The sequence below is a fragment of the Macaca nemestrina genome, chromosome 4 (assembly GCF_043159975.1).
Source record: "Macaca nemestrina isolate mMacNem1 chromosome 4, mMacNem.hap1, whole genome shotgun sequence".
In the NCBI taxonomy this organism is placed as follows: Eukaryota; Metazoa; Chordata; class Mammalia; order Primates; family Cercopithecidae; genus Macaca; species Macaca nemestrina.
This window is the reverse complement of record NC_092128.1, coordinates 153,283,015-153,299,790: the sequence shown is the minus strand read 5'-3', so window position 1 is coordinate 153,299,790 and position 16,776 is coordinate 153,283,015. Positions and strand designations below refer to the sequence as shown.

Below are 16,776 nucleotides of genomic sequence, written 5' to 3'. Positions count from 1 at the left end.
TTTTAAAGCTGGAGATGTCGGGTTCTTTCTCTTCTGGCTACTGTCTTCATATTTTCTCAGCAGCTGTCATTTGCTGTAGGAGCTGTCCTAGGTTTGGAAAGACAAAAGAAGCCCCATGGCTCAATAGAGCATTCTGGAAGAGCTTCACTGTGAGGAATTTTTTGAGAACCGTCCCTAAGATTTCAAAACATTTGGTGCTGTTTCAGGGCCCAGCTGATGCGAGGGTGGGGTGTGTGTGTGTGTGTGTGTGTGTGTGTGTGTGTGTGTGTGTGTGTATGTTTATCTTGAAAAGGAAAGAATAAGATCAAACGCTCCTCTCATCTTTGAATCTTCATTGTCAGGTGGCTTTATTTGTATATTCGACTTGTCTGAATATCTGGGAAGAATCTGACACAGTGACGATTTTCTGGTTCTGATTCACTGTGAAAATCACCTCGGAAATAGCCAGGACCTGGCATCTCCCCACCTCCACCCCTTGCACCTCTTGGCTGTGTCTAATTCTAACACAGTTTAGAATATGCATCAGCCTGGGAGCCAGAGAACCTACCTTTTCACTTAGGATCTGCCTCTAGCTGTCTGCATGGTCTCAAAAATAAATTCCTGCACCCAAACAAATCCTTGTCCATGAATGTTCATAGAAGCACTATTTGCAATAACCAAAAGGTGGGAGCAACCCCCATGTCCACCAATGAATGAGTGGATAAATAATTGTGTAGTATACATACAATGGAATGTTACTCAGCCATCAAAAGGAGAGATGCACTGACACACGCTACAATGTGGATGAGACTCGAGGACATTATGCAGAGTGAAAGAAGCCAGAGACAAAAGATCACATATTGTATAATTCCATTTATATGAAATACTCAGAATAGGTAAATCCATAGAGATAGAAAACAGATTTGTGCATGCCAGGGGCTGCAGAGAGGGAGTGCAGAATGACGGCTTAATGAATGTGGGGCTTTATTTTGTGGTGATGAAATGTTTTGGAACTAGATAGTGGTGTCGGTTGCCCAACATTGTGAATGTACTAAATGCCACTGAGTCGTAAACTTTAAATTTCAAAGTGAATTGTGCAATTAAAATGCTTACTTTTATATTATCTGAATTTCACCTCAATTAAAAAAAAAGTTCCTGCCATCCTCGATCTTGCACTGGATCTTGGGGTCTTCACCTGGGAAAATTAAGGTGTTGGACTAGAAACAGGGATTGCAAACTCTTAGTCTATAGACCACATTTGGCCAGCAGATATTTAATTGGGCCTTAACAGTATTTTTTTTTAACACATTCTAAACCTGAATTCCCATTTTTGATGGTCAGTTTGCAAAGATGAGCCTCCCAGCCCAACGAGCTACCCCTCCTGGTATCCATGCAATGGGGCGGTCACCTCCAACCCTGAATCCAGGCTGGCCTTTTGACCAACAGAATGCAGCAGGAGTGACACTACACAATTCCAAACCTGGACCTCAAGGTATCTGCAGCTTCTGCCTTTACCTCATGGGATGCTCCCTCTCCGAACCCAGACACCATGCTGTGAGCAAGCCCTCACTGCATGGGGAACCACACGGAGAAGCCCCCACAGAGCAGTCCATGCCTACTGCCAGCCATGTCAACGAGCAATCTTGGACGTTACAGCCCAGCTGAGCCTCCCAGTGATACAGCCCTAGCTGATATGTATTCATAGAGAGAGAGCAGAAGAACCACCCAGCTAAGCCCAGGTAACACACAAAATCATGAGAAATAATATGATGATTATTGTTTAAGCCACGAAGTTTTGGGGTGGTTTCTCACACACCAATGGATGACAAGAACAGCTTTGACTGCTTCTTTGGTTTGTCACAGTCCTCATCTTATCTCCTACACCTGCCCACTTCATACATCTGAGCTACCTGCCTGGGCCCTGCAGGCAGCTGGCTCTGCAGACCCAGATGTGACAATGATCTCTAGGTTCCCATCCAGGTTTGCCACGTGCATATTCTCCGTGTTCCAATCTGAGCACATTGAGCGTTCATGGCCAAGATCTTTTAGGGGGTGGATAAGTCTGGATTCTCCAAAGACACAGGACCAACATTATATACATATGTATGTGTGTATGTGTGTCTCTCTCTCTCTATATATATGTAGGTATATACATGTGTATGATATATTATGTGAGAGACAGAGAGATACACACACAGAGTGAAAGACAGTGAGATTTATTCTAGGAAATTGGCTCATGCAATTGTGGAGACCAGTAAGTCCAAAGTCTGCAGGGCAGACCAGCAATCTTGAAGCCTAAGGAAGAGGTGACGCTGCATCAATAGCCTGAACAGTTTGAAGAGAGTCTGCAGGCAGAATTCCATGTCAGTCTTTTTTTTCCCTGTCTCTCTCTTTTTTGAGAGTCTCGCTCTGTCACCCGGGCTGGAGTGCAGTGGCACGATCTCGGTTCACTGCAACCTCCGCCTCCCAGCTTCAAGTGATTCTTGTGCCTCAGCCTCCCGAGTAGCTGGGACCACAGGCGCACGCCACCACGTCCAGCTAATTTTTATATTTTTAGTAGAGACGGGGTTTCACCATGTTGGCCAGGCTGGACTTGAACTCCTGGCCTCAAGTGATCTGCCTGTCTCGGCCTCCCAATATGCTGGGATGACAGGAATGGGCCACCATGCCCGACCTCTTTTATCTCTTAAAACCTTCAGTTAGTAGGATGAGCCCCTACCCACATTATGGAGTGGGGTAGTAATTTGCTTGACTCAAAATCTACTGACTTAAATATTCATCTCATCTAAAAATTCTCTTTACAGCCACAGCTAGGCTGCTGTTTACCATATATCTGTGTACCATGGCTTGGCCCAGTTGACACATAAAATTAACCATGCTGGAGGGTAATGAACCAACTCACTGACTCCCATTTGGCTTTCAGGTTCCCAAATTAAACTTCTCCCTGGGGTCCCGTGGATCCCTTCTGCATTTCCGGGTGCACCTGTCCCCACTTTAGCATGCTTTGGCTCCCAAGGGGCCTGCACCTCACCTCTCCCTTGGGCTCCTGGAGATGATGGCCTGGAATGCACAGGTGGCTGGAGCACTTGAGGGTTTATGTTCCCCAGAGGGACACTGGCCAATAAGTGAAGAGGTCGGGGGTGGGAGGGCAACTTGGAGCCCTAATTCTCCCTCCAGTGCTCCCTCTCCATGGGCCCAGGCTGAAGCCACACTCCACAGAGCCTTCCCGGGCTCCACCCCTTCCCTGCTAGCTCCCCACTCTCCCTCACTCCCTCCCCAGTTTCTTCTGGGGTACCCCAATCCTCATCTCAGATTCATGTCTGCAGAACGCAACCCAGGACAGACCCTCACGTGAAGAGAGGAAAAACATTCATTAAGGAAAAAATCATCAAGCAACTTGTTCTGTGCCAAGTATGATCTCTAGACATGGAAGACAGGGAAGTGAACCAAGCCGACAAAATTCCTTCAACTCCCAAAGCTGACATCCTTCCATTCAGCTGGGACTCCAAGGTTTTTCCAAGCGAGGGGTAGAATATATACGTCTATGCTGAGAGCGCTGGCCTCACTTTGTTACTGTCAGTCCGGCCTTATACCTACAAGGCCTTGGTGAGAAGGTGGCCCTCTGTTTTGACTCGATTTGTGCGTTTTGTGTTCCCTATTGCCATTTCAGTTTCTTGCTCTTACAAATAAAGGAATAAAGTGTACATTACATGCAGCCGCCAGTGCCATGCGGGTCTCACTCTTTATGCAGCAAAACCAAGCCCCGAAGGCTCTCTATGCTCCCCGTGCTGCTAGCGAGGGTGGATTCGAGGCTGCCAGCATGTCCAGACCCCCCTTGTCTCCGCATGGCTTCTCCCTGCAGCCTCACCCCAACCTTACCGAAGCAAGATCAAAGCACAAATAACTCCCAATGTGGGCTTTACTGTTCCTTCCCACGATCAGAGGTCATGCATGACCCAGAGTGACACGCAGTGTGATCGCTGACATTATAGATACACGTAGAGATGCGTTAGTGTTTGGTGACGAATATGGAAATTCAATAAAAGGCAAGTTAATTAAAACAGAACAAGCTGTGGCCTGGGGCAGGGAAATGTAACTGCCGATTGTATGACTGAGATTTCAGCTACAAGGGGAGTGGGAGGTTTTCTCTTTCTTCTTGTGTTTCTTTGGGGTCTGTTTGGCAAAGGCAGATTCTGAGTTTGAGGGGTAGGGAGTGAAGGGTCTAGGCTGGGATGCGTGTGTGTGGTGCACACGTATGTGGCTGGTCCCGGCGTGGGTTCCTGATGAAGAAGTACTCACAGCCCATGAGCTCCTTGACAACCAGGAGGACAATCCTGGTTTGTCCTTGCTTAGAATCCCAGTGTAGACGCGGTGCCTGGTACTGACTAAGAGTATTTCTTACTCAAGCCAACAGTGATGTTTTGAAACAAAACACCCTGGTTTGGGTTGAATTGTGTCTTGCCCCTTCCCAGTTCATATGTTGACATCTTAACCCCCAGGACCTCAGAACATAACTACATTTGGATATAGGGTCTTTACAGAGGTAATGAAGGTGAAGCGAGGTCGTTAGATTGGGTCCTAACCCAATAGGACTGGTGTCCTTATAAGAAGAGATCAGGCTGGGCGCGGTGGCTCACACCTGTAATCCCAACACTTTGGGAGGCCGAAGTGGGTGCATCACTTGAGGTCAGGAGTTTAAAACCTGCCTGGGCAATATGGTGAAACCCTGTCTCTACTAAAAATTTAAAAATTAGCTAGCTGTGGTGGCACAAGCCTGTAATCCCAGCCACTGGGGAGGCTGAGGCAGGAGAGGCACTTGAACCTCGGAGATGGAGGTTGCAGAGAGTAGAGATTGCACCATTGCACTCCAGCCTGGGTGACAGTGAGAGTCTGTCTCAAAAAAAAAAAAAAGGAGAAGAAGAAAGAAGAAGAAGAAGGAAGAAGAAGAAGGAGGAGGAGAAGGAGGAGGAGGAGGAGGAGGAGGAGGAGGAGGAGAAAGAAGAAAGAAGAAAGAAGGAAGAAAGAAGAAGGAAGAAGGAAGAAGAAGAAGAAGAAGAAGATCAGGCCAGGCACAGTGGCTCATGCCTGTAATTCCAGAACTTTGGGAGGCTGAGGAGAGAGGATTGCTGGAGGCCAGGAGTTCGAGACCAGCCTAGGTAACATAGCAAGACTTCTCTAATAAAAATAAAATAAATTAGCAAGGCATGGCACCATGTGCCTGTAGTCCCAGCTACTCAGGAGGCCGAGGCTGGAGGAAGCTTGAGCTCAAGAGGTTGAGCAGCAGTGAGCCATGATCATGCCACTACACTCCAGTCTGGGCAATGGTACATGACTCAAAAAATTAAAAACAAACAAACAAACAAAAAAGGAGATCATGACACAGACATGCACAGAGGGACAACCATGTGAAGACACGGGGAGAGGATGGCTTCTACAAGTCAAGGAGAGAGGGCTCAGGAGAAACCAACCCTGCAGACACCTTGATCTTGGACTTCCAGCCTCCAGAATTGTGAGAAAATGAATTTCTATCATTTAAGGGGCCCGGTCTGTGGTACGTTGTTTTGGTGCCTCCAGTAAATGAATATACACCCCAACCATTTATCATTGCTCAGGGGTCTATGGGTGGGCTGGGTGGCTCTGCTGAACTGGGCTGAGCTCACCTATGCCAGAGCTTGGGTGGCCATTGGCAGGTCCTTGATGGGCTATGATCCACATGGCCTCCCATGCTCCAGCAGAGAGCCTGGGCTTGTTGTCATGGCAATGGCAGGGTTGCAAGACAGAGGGCACTAGTGCATAGACTTCTTGAGACTTAGATTCCCAATGGGGATGTCATAACTTCTGCTGCCTCCTATTGGCCAAAGCAAATCACATGATCAGCTTAGATTCAAGAGGCGGGAAACAGACCCCACCTCTTAGTGGGAGATGCTACAGAGTCAGAAAGCAAAGGGATTTGAAGGCCTGGATTTAGAGAGGGGTCTAGAGAAACAGGGTCATGTTTGCCATCAGTCTAGAGGATTACTGAGCATTTCCTTTTGAATGTAAAAATCTGAACTTAAAATGTTTGAGTAATCTGGGCCCAGCGCTGTGGCTCACGCCTGTAATCCCAGTACTTTGGGAGGCTGAGGTGGGCAGATCACGAGGTCAAGAGATTGAGACCATCCTGGCCAACACAGTGAAACCCCTCTCTACTAAAAATACAAAAATTAGCTGGGCGTGGTGGCAGGCACCTGTAGTCCCAGCTGTTCGGGAGGCTGAGGCATGAGATTCACTGGAACTCGGGAGGTGGAAGTTGCAGTGAGCCAAGATCGTGTCACTGCACTCCAGCCTGGTGACAGAGCGAGACTCCATCTCAAAAAAAAAAAAAAAAAAAAAAAGTTTGAGTAATCTGGAAGCCAATTATCCACACTAAAAAATTATCCACATTAATCGGGAAGCCAATTATCTACATTAAAAACATTAAAAATTCTCACTGGAGCCCAAAAGTTCGAGGCTGCAGTGAGCTGTGATTGCACTCTAGCCTGGGTGCAAGAGCAAGACCCTGTCCCCAAAATACTAAATAAATAAGTAAGTAAATAAATAAATAAATAAAATGATTCTTGGCTTTACAGCAGGATTCACCATAGGATCTCCCAGTTCCAGAAGCATCCCAGCGTGTCTAAGGGATCACTGGCAGGGCATTCACTCCTGGCTGGGATCGAGGAGCTCGGAGGTACTTACGAGGGACAGAAATGCTTAGACACGGAGTTAGGAGGCCCTGCCAAGCAGTCATCGATCAGAGAGGAAGATACGGCTCCCTGAAATTAAGTCCAAAGGAAAACCCAGAATCGACCCACAACATTTCCAGTGACAGGGCTTTTAAGGTTTATGGTACAACCCAGGAAATCTATACATGTTAAATAACAGAGGTGGGATAAGCCCTGGTTTGAGGCCAACAAGAAAAGCTCTATCTCGGCTGCAAGAGTCAAGATTTCAGGCCAGTCACAGTGGCTCACACCTGTAATCCCAATACTTTGGGAGCCTGAGGTGGGAGGATCACTTAGGCCCAGGAGTTCAAGACCAGCCTGGACAACATAGTGAGATCCTATCTCTACAAAAAATTTTAAAAATGAGCCTGGTGTGGTGGCACGTTTGACCTGTACTCAAAGCTACCTGGGAGGCTGAAGCAAGAGGATCGCTTGAGCCTAGGAGTTCAAGGCTGCAGTGAGCTATGATTGCACCACTGCACCCCTGCCTGAGTAACAAAGCAAAACTCTGTCTCCAAAAAATAAAAAGAGTTCAGGCTGCAGCTGAAATGCCACTTCCTCCCAAAGTCCTTGTCTGGGTCTTCAGCTAAAAGCAAGCGGCTATGCTCTGGTTTCTCAGACTCCTGAACTCTTCTCCAAGGTAGCACTTCTCACACATGGCCACTGCACCTGCCCCTGTAGGCTTTGCCGTTTGCCGATTGCAAACTGCATGAGGGCAGGAAGCTTACTGGGATCATTTTCCCAGCAAGTGGGAAGCCCACCATAGACATCTGTCCATTGACTCTCCCATGCCCCCTTACTTCTAAATCCCTTTGCTTTCTGACTTGGTAGCATCTCCCACCAAGAGGTGGGGTCTGTTTCCCGCCTCTTGAATCTAAGCTGATCATGTGATTTGCTTTGGCCAATAGGAGGCAGCAGAAGTTATGACATCCCCATTGGGAGTCTAAGTCTCAAGAAGTCTGTGCGCTAGTGCCCTCTGTCTTGCAACCCTGGCATTGCCATGACAACAAGGGGGAAGAGCTCCATTGTTTTGGGGGAAGAAACTGAGAGTAGCCGCATTGAGCAACGTACAACATCCCTCCTCGGCAGCCCCATTCCTTTAGGACAGCCTTGGAAAGAAGCAGATATCTATTTACAAGGAAATAAAAAGGTTTGCATTTCTAATGGGCTAGGTACCATTAAGTGGAAGCTGTCCTCAGCCTGCGTGCCAGGGGTGTGGGAGAGGCAGACGGTGAAACTGTGATCGGCTCTGGAAGCTAAAACTAATACAACACTCCCCACCCACCCTGTCAGCTGAGGTGCAGCACCAAGGAACTCACTGTCTGGAGGGAGGTCCTAAACCAAACCCTGGTTGGGTTTATAGCTTTGTTTGAACTCGGCTTTGTCCAGCCAAATGTGTCTCAACAGCTCTGAAATATGTGAGCACATTCCTTGAACGCTGGTAATTTAGTCCCAATTGCTACTTGCTGGTGGAACACAGCAACCGAAAATAAACAAGATTCATACTTATTTTCAAGCACGTTGCAATATGAGCAAAATTAACTTTGGTAAATAAGACCCTCCTGAAAAAAGATCGAGTTGGTAGAAACTGCTCTGTACCCTGAAAACTAATTCTGAGGCTGAAAAGACCCAGTAATCAAAGGCAAGAATAGCAATTTTCAGGATGGTAATATAGCGGGCAGATCGGAGCCTGGCCAGGGAGCGCGCCACTCTCTCAGGAGTACAATACAATACGATGCAATTAATTTTCCTCCACCATCTTTCATGTAGAAGTTTAACAAAATGCTGTGCAGCTAATTACCAACTTCCTATGCAAATATAAGCAGAGTGTGTAGTTTGCAATTCATCAAATGGATAGAGTAAGAAGACACCCTAGAAGACATAGAGATAGGGAGATGGCCCAAGGAGAGTGGTGACGGCACCATTAACCAGGAGCTGTTGGTCTCCTGGAGGGGGCAATGTAGGAACCAGGGGGGTCTGGGTATCACCAGGAAGCTGAGCACAGACAGGCCAGAACGCCCTGGTGAGAATGAGGAATCAGGCGTCTTACGGACACAGGGAAGGAGTCAGAAGCAAGGAAGAGATACCAGTCCTGGTAGGGGGGTGTGTGAGAGGCTGAGCTAGTTCTGGAGGGGGTTGCTTGAAACTCCGACGTGGACAAGATGCCACCAAGATTTGTGGTGACAGCAGATGGAATAGGCATGCCTGTCTGACTGAAGATGGAGGGGAATGGGTGTGGGTGTCCCGAGATAGGGGGCCTGCAGTGGGACAGTGAAGAGATGGGGACAATGGTGGGCCCTAGAGAGTCCCTGGAGGTGGTGATATGGAAGTGGGGGCGGGGAAGTGCTGGGTAGAGAAGGGTGGTGTCCCTGGCAAGAGCTCCACCCTTGAACCTGTGCCTATGGACCTGAATGAGGACAGGTATTTCTGTTTTCACACCCAGGGCCAAAAAGGTGCCTTTTGGCCCACCTCATTCCCCATCCTGTGCCCATGAAAACCCCAGACCCTAGTGGGCACAGACACAAGTGGCTGGACATTAAGAGGAGCAGAAGAGCACACCAACAGACATCAGCAGATGCTGGCAGCCAGCAATGGCAGAACTATGCTGATGCCAAGGGGAATTTGGCCGGGGATGGTTGGAGGAGAGTCTGGCCGCTGGGTGGCCCCACTCCAGGAAAAGACCACCTTCCCACTCCATTCCCCTTGTCTTTCCCCATCTATCTTGCTAGGAGCCACCTCTGCCACTTGATAAAACCTTGCACCCGGCCAGGTGCAGTGGCTCACGCCTGTAATCCCAGCACTTTGGGAGGCTGAGGTGGGTGGATCACGAGGTCAGGAGTTCAAGATCAGCCTGGCCAAGATGGTGAAACCCCATCTCTTTAAAAATACAAAAATTAGCCAGTCGTGGTGGTGAGTGCCTGTAATCCCAGCTACTCAGGAGGCTGAGGCAGAAAATTGCTTGAACCCAGGAGGTGGAGGTTGCAGTGAGCCGAGATTGTGCCACTGTACTCCAGCCTGGGCGACAGAGTGAGACTACGTCTCAAAAACAAATCAACAAACAAACGAAAAAAACAAAAAACCTTACACCCATTCTCCAAGCCCAGGTGTGATCTGATTTTTCTGGTACTCTAGGGCAAGAACCCGGGATACAGAAAGTAGCACTCTGTCCTTGAGATAAGGCAGAGGGTCTAATTGGGTTGATGACCGCAAGCTGCCTGCAGACAGCAAAGCTGAAAGAGTGCACCATAACACACGCCCACTGGGGCTTCGGGAGCTGTAAGCCCTCAATGCTAGATGCTGCTGGGGGTCAGAGCCTCAAAACGCTCCCCACAAACTGTCCGTCTGTATGCTCCCCCAGGGGTTTGAGCAGCGGGGCACCAAAGAATCAAACCATACCCCTTGCAGTGAGCCGAGATTGCGCCACTGCACTCCAGCCTGGGTGACAGAGCGAGACTCTGTCTCAAAAAAAAAAAAAAAAAAAAAAAATCGAGCCATACCCCTGTTGCATGCCCTGAGAGGGGGATAAGGGAGGTTCTCCCATTTCTGTATCATCAGTGACCCTGCCCCATCCAACACCCCTTCATGTTCCTGACATCAGAGGAAGACACGATCCCGGAGTTGGAGGACCAAGATTGAGCTGGGAGTTTTAGGTGACAACATTCTAATGACATGTCAGGGGTGACACTGGTAGGATCCTGAAGTCACTAAGTGATAGACGGGAGCCGTGACCAGAGCTTTACAGCCTACAAAGGACTCTTAGTGGTCGGGAGGCAGGCAGGTATGAAGGGCCCTTGTCCCCTGTCTCATCTCCAGGTGACAAAATCAGGTCTCAGAATAGAAAACTCATTGGGAAAAACATGTAGAAGCCTGATTCAGGAATCCAGATCCCTGATTTTAAATCCAGGGTTCTTAGGATGAAACAACTTCCAGCTTAAACCTGATAAATTGCTCTGAAATGAACCCAATGAAAGCAAAAATAGAAATGAATATATGAAAACCCCAGTGTGTGCAGAATGCTAAGCATTCTGGAAATAATAGAGGAAATCAGTCAAATCAGTTGTTGGCATCTTATAGATCAAAAAGAAAGAAAGAAAAAAAAGAAACAAGAAAGAAACCAACCCAAATAGAAACCCGACGAATGAAGTGATATTTTCCCTCTGCGTCGGCTGTTTTGGTGTTTTTGTTTGTTTGTTTTTTTCAGAGCCCATTGTTGGGAGAGCATAGTTCTGACTAATGTAGGTTTAGCACATTTTTGTTTCAGAAATTATAAAGAGGCTCTCAGAGATTCACAGACGCAAGCCTACTTACCTGCAAACCGGCAAAGAGGTGATACAGGCTCCTGCCTCAACACTTCAAAGTCCTTCTTTGAAATAGTTGAAACATGGAGTTAAAACCACGTGAGAGTCAAGGTCAGATTCAGTTAATCTCCTGCAGGTAATGCCTTTCACCTTCATAAAGAATTACGACACTCTTTTCCCGCATGTCCTCAACTGATGGCCAGAGAAGAGGAAGATAATATTTACTATTTTGTCCTTACAAAACGCACACAGAGATGCCGACCGTATATTTGAAAAGCAGGGGCTTAATATTTTGAGATGAGGTGTGGGGCCAGGAAAATGTGGACGATCTCACCTTATTCATTTATCTAAGTGTGACAGTGGAAACTTCTCCCACAGAACTCAATGTCACGCCCGCAGAATGCTGGGGCGTGAAACAAGGCCACGGTTAACACGAGGAAGAATTAGCTATGATGTATTAACAAGACAAAAAAGTCAGGAGAAGTGGAAGAAAATGATGAGACATCAGCATTAGTTCCTCGCCGGCTGAGTTTAGTCCAAAATGACAGCTTTGCCCGCAGGCTACGAAGCAAGCATTCAGAGAGATTCAGCAGTGGTCTTGCTTTCATATTTTGCTGAGCTGAAGAGTGTCATTTTTCATTTTCGTGTTTTAGAAGCCCATGTCCACACCTTCTCATTAGCCTCACCTGCCTCTCTCCCTGAGAAAACTCTAGGCTTCTTAGACTGCAGCGGCAAATCAAGGTGGGCTCCTCTTACCTGGGGGAGAAAGCCTAGACTCTAGCCCCAGTGGAAGCAACTGCTGTGCCATCGGGGTGCCACCTAACAGGGCTGCTGGCTGCAGGAGACGTGGGTTCTCTCTTTTCACCTTGAGGAAGAGCTGCCCAACTCCACACCTTCCCCCGTGGAGTTCTCTTGGCCGATGCTGTCATCGTCCTGCCCTGGCAGAGCCTCCTTGGAACAGGTGTGTGCTTTCAGCCACTGACTTTTGCCAGAAGCTCAGGAAACCTGGATCTTCACTTGCTGGCATTGATGGATGATCCTATCGGTGGGGGGAGAATGCTTTGGTCACACACTGATGATGTGTTAGGAAAGAATTTACTGCATAACATTTACTTTCTGTGCAGGGCGGGGAACAGAAGGCCACAGGGGCGAGGGGGGTTTCTTCTCCCTGTCAGCCGGCTCTTAGCTTGACCTGCCATTTAGGGCTTGGACACAAAAAAACAAAACAAAACAAAACACTCAGAGGCTCTGGAGGCCTTTGTCTCATGTCCATGGCCATGCCCGGAGCCAGGAGCAGGAGCAGGCTTGTCGTTCTGACCCCATACCCCGCATGAGCCAAAATTCCTTCAAAGGGCTGGTGAAAGCTTTGTCTTGGTGTGGCAGGAACTAAGAAGGCAAAAAAGAAGGCAAGTAAGGCCAGATGTGGTGGCTTACGCAGGTAATCCCAGCACTTTGGGAGGCTGAGGTGGGTGGATCATGAGGTCAGGAGTTCAAGACCAGCCTGACCAACATGGTGAAACTCCATCTCTACTAAAAAAAAAAAAAAAAATACAAAATTAGCCGGGCATGGTGGCAGGTGCCTGTAATCCCAGCTACTCAGGAGGCTGAGGCAGGAGAATCCATTGAACCTGGGAGGCAGAGATTGCAGTGAGTCAAGATCAAGCCATTGCACTCCAGCCTGGATGACAGAGTGAGACTCTGTCTCAAAAAAAAAAAAAAAAAAATAGAGAGTGAGTGTGAGTGGTTGCTGTTGGTGGGATGGAACCACCAGAGGTTTCTGGCAGAGATGGCCAGAGACCTGGTGTGTCCTCCCCTGGGGCTCCTCAGGCCCTGGCTCTACAGAAAGACCAGCATCGAGCGCTCCTTCGCCCCAGTTGGATGCTTTAGAAAGTGGGTGGCTGATAAGGGCAGAAGTCAATCACTAATACTTGCTGTCCCGCCTTCTTAACAGACCACCCTCAAACCCTTTCATTTTTTACAAGACTCCTGCCTGTTGCAGTTCCCATGTCGGGAAGCCAGTACTCGTGGGAGACTTTTTCTTTTAATCTTATTTTTAATTTTTGTGGGTACATAGTTTGTGTATATATTTATGTATATTTATGCGTTACATGAGATGTTGTGATCCAGGCATGCAATTCATAATAATCACATCAGGGTAAATGGGGTCTCCATCCTCTCAAACACTTATCCTTTGTGTTACAACCAACCAATTTTACTGTTTTGATTACTTTTTTTTTTTTTTTTTTTTTTGAGACAGATTCTCCCTCTGTTGCCCAGGCTGGATACAATGGTGTGATCTCGGCTTACTGCAACCTCCGCCTCCCAGGTTCAAGTGATTCTCCTGCCTCAGCCTCCTGAGTAGCTGGGATTACAGGCACCTGTCACCATGCCTGGCTAACTTTTGTATTTTTAGTAGAGATGGGTTTTCGCTATGTTGGCCAGGCTGGTCTCGAACTGCTGACCGCAGGTGATCTGCCTACCTCTGCTTCCCAAAGTGCAGGGATTACACGCATGAGCCACCATGCCCGGCTTCTTTTGGTTACTTTGAAATGTACGATTGAATTATTTTTGACTACAGTCACCCTGTTTTGCCAGCAAATACTAGGTCTTATTCATTCTTTCTAATTATTTTTTGTGCCCATTAGTCCTCCCCACTCCCCCTTCACGTCCTCTCCCACTCCCCTTCCCAGTCTTTGGTAACCATCCTTCTACTTCTCTATCTCTATGAGTTCCATTGTTTTAAATTTCAGCTCCCCGGTGGGAGGCTTTCAAGAAGACCACTAACTGAGTAGAGTTCAAGCTGGGGCAAGTCACTTGGCCTCAGTTTCCCCATCTGTACAATGGGAGTGACAGAGTCTACCTCATTGGGCAGCTGCAAATGTCAGAAGATACTGCACGCTGGAGCTCAGTGCCCACGCACAGGGACCGGTGACGGGTGCCGACAGTGTCAGCGAAGGGTCTGGGGACCAGCAGGAAGCAGGAATGATGGGATGTGGTGGGAAGGGAATGAGTCTGCTGAAAGTGGGGAGGCACCAGAGGGTACCTCATTGTCAGCTTGACCAGGATCACGGCCAGCTCCAATTAGGCTACATGAATGGGACTGAGGGTCATTTGTCATGCAAGTAACTCCTGCCCTCCCTCCTTCTGGCTCTTAATATATTAGCCCGGGACATGCATGGCAGGAATGCGAACCGCTGGAAAAGATCTCTGGGTTGCATTCCAGGCAGATGGCAGTGGTACCCGCACCCCCCCTCCACCAGGAGACCCCTCCGGAGGGAGGTGGCCGGGTCAGGCCCAGCTTGGGGCAGCGCATTCTTTCTTGGTCCACTAGGGGGACATTTACTAAATCCCCACAACCTGTGAATTCCATCCTCGCTGGGACAAATGGCTCCCTCGCGTCTCTCAAGACCCACTGCTGTTTGTTAACCTGCTGAACAGCTAATCTCTTACAGCTTTCAGGGGACAGGAACACATCAACTTCTTTCCTATTTTTTTAAACAGTGAATGTGAATGCACTGCCGATTTCCCATGAAATGCTCCATCGTGAAAGTTACTGATGAGTGCATTCATTCATTCATTCATTCACTCATTCATTCATTCATTTCTTCATTCATTCATGCGTTGGGTACCTACTATGGGCCAGGCCCGTACAACGCTCTGGGAGGACAATCGGGGAGAAAAATCAGATGTGGCCCTATTCTCATGGCACTTATGATGTAGTGGGAAGCTAGACAATAACCAAATAGTTGCATAAACAAATGTAAAAAATCAAACATTTAGGCCGCGCACTGTGACTCACGTCTATAATCCCAGTGCTTTAGGAGGCTGAGGTGGGTGGATCACCTGAGCTCAGGAGTTTGAGACCAGCCTGGGCAACATGGCAAAACCCTGTCTCTACAAAAAAAAAAAAAAAAAAAAATGCCGGGCATGGTGACTCACACCTGTAATCCCAGCACTTTGGGAGGCCGAGGCGGGCGGATCACCAGGTCAGGAGACCAAGACCATCCTGGCTAACACGGTGAAACCCTCTCTCTACTAAAAATACAAAAAATTAGCTGGGCATGGTGGCAGGCGCCTGTAGTCCCAGATACTCGGGAGGCTGAGGCAGGAGAATGGCACGAACCTGGGAGGTGGAGTTCGCAATGAGCCAAGATTGCACCACTGCACTCCAGCCTGGGCGACAGAGCGAGACTCCGTCTTAAAAAAAAAAAAAAAAAAAAATTATCCAGGTGTAGTGGTGTGGCCCTGTAGTCTCAGAGTCTTGGGAGTCTGGGGTGGGAGGATCCCTTGAGCCCAAGAGGTTGAGGCTGCAGTGAGCTATGATGGTGCCATTGCACTTCAGTCTGGGAAACAGAGAAGGAACTTGCTTCAAAAAAAAAAAAAAAAAAACCTCATAAATGTATTTATCTTTTGAGACAGGGTCTCACTCTGTTGCCCAGGCTGCAGTGCAGTGATTTGATCAGAGCTTATTGCAGCTTCTAACTCCTGGACCAGGTGATGCTCCCATTTCAGCCTTTTGAATAGCTGGAACCACAGGTGTGTGCCATTAAAAGATTGTTTTTTGTAGAGAAGGAGTCTCCCTGTGTTATCCAGGCTGGTCTTGGACTCAAGCGATCCTCCCACCTCAGCCTCCCAAAGTACTGGGATTACAGATGTGAGCCACCATACCCAGCCACAAATTTCTACAAAGAAGAGTTACACAGCGTTCTCACAGTCTACAGTAGGAGGGTTTGACTTGGTCAAAAGGAGGGGAGCTTCTCTGAGAAGTGGCCCAAAAGATGAGACAGAGTCAATTAGGTTTAAAAAAAAAAAAAAAGTCATCCAGGCTGGGGAATGAGCATTTGCAAAGGCCCTGTAGCAGGGGGCTCACAGCAAGCAGGAAGTCAGAGTGGAAAGGGAGGGGTGCAGGGCAAGAGGAGGTGTGGAGGGGGCAAGGGCCAGGCTCAGGGGGTCAAGCTAAGATACTTTAGTCTTTATCCTAAGAGCAATGGGAAGCCCTGAAGGATGTAAAGGGAGTAACTTGGTCAAATTTGTCTTTTAGAAGGACCACCTGGGGCCATGCATGGTGGCTCATGCCTGTAATCCCAGCACTTTGGGAAGCTGAGTCAGGAGAATCACTTGAGGTCATGCGTTCGAGACCAGCCTGAGCAACAAAGTGAGACCCCCCCCCCCAACTCTACAAAAAATAATTGGCCAGGCGTGGTGGTGCACACCTGTAGTCCCAGCTACTCAGGAGGCCGAGGTGGGAGGATTGCTTGAATCCAGGAGTTCAAGGCTTCAGTGAGCTACAATCATGCCCCTGCACTCTAGCCTGGGTGACAGAGAGAGACCCTATCTTAAAAAATAAAAATAAAAATAAAGACCACCCTGGCTGCTCACAGGGGCCTGGACTGCCCCTACCACATGGCCCTGCAGAAATGAAGGCCTAGTCCCCGGATGGTGGGGGCGCTGCTGTAAGAAAGCCTTGGTTCCCCATCCCTCAGGGACAGTGGCTGTGGGGAACGTGCTGGCTCTGAGGCATATGCCATTCCAGGACAGCCAGCAGCTGATGCATGATCAACATGGGATAAAAAGGCCCAGACTCAGCTCTGAAGGTCCCCCCACCCCATTTCCAGATTCCCTTCAGGGCTGTCTGAAGCCTTCATAGAGGCTGCCTCAAAGCTCAATATCCTTCCTGCCTAATTCTGTACTTTTCCCTTCCCCGGATGCCAGTCCTAAGAGAACCCCTTGACAGATCTCCTGCAGAGTCTCCTCCC

At 48.3% G+C, this 16,776-nt stretch overlaps 1 protein-coding gene across 1 annotated transcript in view; it reads right to left on the bottom strand.

The window, feature by feature from the left end:
• The window catches only part of LOC105483390 (caspase recruitment domain family member 11), a 180,405-nt gene extending 169,356 nt beyond the window's left edge, over positions 1–11,049 (bottom strand). Inside the window, exon 1 of the mRNA XM_011744222.3 lies at positions 11,031–11,049. The gene's annotated coding sequence lies outside the window, so the exon portion shown is untranslated. The remainder of the gene's footprint in view (positions 1–11,030) is intronic.
• Between the last annotated feature and the right edge of the window lie 5,727 nt (positions 11,050–16,776).